Here is a 2614-nt window from a genome sequence, read left to right on the forward strand (position 1 = left end):
TTAGCATCATGGCATTTCACTATAAATACTTAAATATGTATTTCTAACAATAAAGACTTTTTTTTCCTACCTAACCACTATCATCACAACTAACAAGATTAATGGTAATTTCCTAATGGCTTCTAATTCTAGGAAATTCTTTTAACTTCCTTAAGAGTTCTGCAAATAGGCTCACATCCATCTATTAATTCATTCGTTTGTTAAATAGGAGGACCTACTCTGCTTACTCTGTGACAATCTGCTGCTTCCTGGGGTAGTAGCAAGGATAACACTGATTCAGTTACTCATAAAAATACATGATGGGCTTCCCTGGTGGCGCAGTGGTTGAGAGTCCGCCTGCCGATGCAGGGGACACGGGTTCGTGCCCCGGTCCTGCAAGATCCCACATGCCACGGAGCGGCTGGGCCCGTGAGCCATGGCCGCTGAGTCTGTGCGTCCGGAGCCTGTGCTCCACAATGCGAGAGGCCACAACAGTGAGAGGCCCGCGTACCGCAAAAAAAAAACCCCAAAAAACAACAAAAAAAACACATGAGAGCCCACTATGCGCAGGTTATAGTGCTAGGTGGCGAAGCTACCAAATGACTACCACACAGTATCTACCCACACGTTGCTTATAAGACTAAAACGATAACACCTATTGAGAGAAAGAATGTAGAGTTATAAGTGTTACACTTGTACAGAATATACGGAGTGCCTAAGTTGTCTTTGCTAAGTGGATGAGTGGTGGGCTGAGAGCCATTCAGGACAGGATGAAAATTAAGAAAGGACAAGTAGATGAGATTCACATGGCAGGATTGGGGACTGAAAATAGTGCAGCAACCTCAAAGTAGGAAAGGCTTGGAGAGAGGACTATGGTATGTCATGTGTTTAGTGTAAAAGTAAAATTATAAATTCCAAATAGTTTATTCTGCTGTGATTAAATTAAAAGTTGGAATCAATGGTCACAAGTTTATGGTAGCAAGAATTTTAGATATTGGAAAACATTGAACTTTGACAATAAAATACATTGAGTTAGCCTTTGTATCTTACTACTTAGATAAAGGTAAAAGCTGAAAAAATATCTAACAACCAGTTACCTTGAAGAAAATAATAATAGGAACAGGTATGTTAGGGGTAGTGGGATTTTCTTGTAGGACTTATTATTTGTATCCTGTTATCATGAAGTTGAATAGTTTTATATTTTCCCAAGGTAAGCTCTCCTATAATATTATACTTTATTTTAAAAAATATATTTATTTGACTGTTCTGGGTCTTAGTTGTAGCACGTGGGATCTTCATTGCCGTGTGTGGGATCTTTAGTTGTGGCATGCAGGATCTTAGTTGCAGCATTCGGGATCTGGTTCCCTGACCAGGAATTGAACCTAGGCCCCCTGCACTGGGAGCATGGAGTCTTAATCACCAGGGAAGTCCCCTAAATATTATACTTTAATTGCCAAGATTGTATTGCCTTTACTCTCAAGACTGATAATTATTTGTTGTAAGAAATTATACTTGCTCACCACAGAAATTTGCATTTTATAATAGTTAACCCACAATTACTATCAAATTTCTTGGAACACTTGAACATTAGTAGTTTTTGTCTTATCACACCCTGAGACTGTTTTTTGGTTAATGCCCAAAGTGGAAATGCCTCATTTTCCACTCGCCCACCTTGAGTGTTCCCTCCACCCCCTTGCCTAAATTAAAAACAGCATCTTCCCTAAAGTTGATTCTTCCTTTGCAGCCCATTCCAGTGGTGGCTGGTTCATTTTCAGGCTTCAGATACTTCAGTGTTGAGAGGTGGTGATGGTGTTTTCCTTGCTTCCCCTTGTCACTACTTCCATCTCAAGTCTCCTATATATTCTTTAAAAAGAGTAATTGTTCTTTTACTCTGGTAGGGTAATTAATTTACTAAAATGTTAAAATTTTTTCCCTGTAGTTTTTCCTCTCCCAATTCCAAGCAGCTAGCCAAATTTTGGTCTTCCTTGCCATGGGAACCTCATGACAAAATGGAAGCAGAAAACTTAAAGAAGCTTAAAGACAGCTCTCTTCCTTGTTTTTTGTTTTCTCTCTGAAATCCTAGCTTTCATCATAGACTAATCTGTGGGGAGGGAGGTAGAAGCAGAACCAGGAAGAGAGAAGATTCCAGTAAACAACAAAGAAGACAGATGTTGCTCACAATCTCAAAGTCTCCAAGCCAAGCATCCTGAAGGTTTCTGGGGTGGAGAGGTAAGGACCCAGAGATGAGTGATGGGAATGCATCTTTTGAAGTTGCATATTTTGAAGTTAAGTTTAGCAGGATTTGCTAAAGCATTAGGTGTGCAGTTAAAAAGAAAGGAGTCAAGGATGACACCAAGATTTTTAGCCTGAGCAACAAGAAGGAAGAGGTTGCCACTTACAGAGCAGGGGAAGACTTTGTAAACGAAAGATCAGGAGTTTGTTTTTTGTTTTTAGACATGGTAAGTTTGAGATACCTTTCAGACATCAAAGTGGACATGTTGTACAAATAGTCAAAAATACAAATCTGGAGCTCAGAGAAGGTGTCCAGGCTTGATATACTTAGGAGTCGTCAATAGGAGAACATGTGTCAGGGAACCCAAGAAAGAAAGATGAAGATGAATATTCAACTTTCAGG

The sequence above is a fragment of the Stenella coeruleoalba genome (genome assembly GCF_951394435.1).
Source record: "Stenella coeruleoalba genome assembly, chromosome: 1".
In the NCBI taxonomy this organism is placed as follows: Eukaryota; Metazoa; Chordata; class Mammalia; order Artiodactyla; family Delphinidae; genus Stenella; species Stenella coeruleoalba.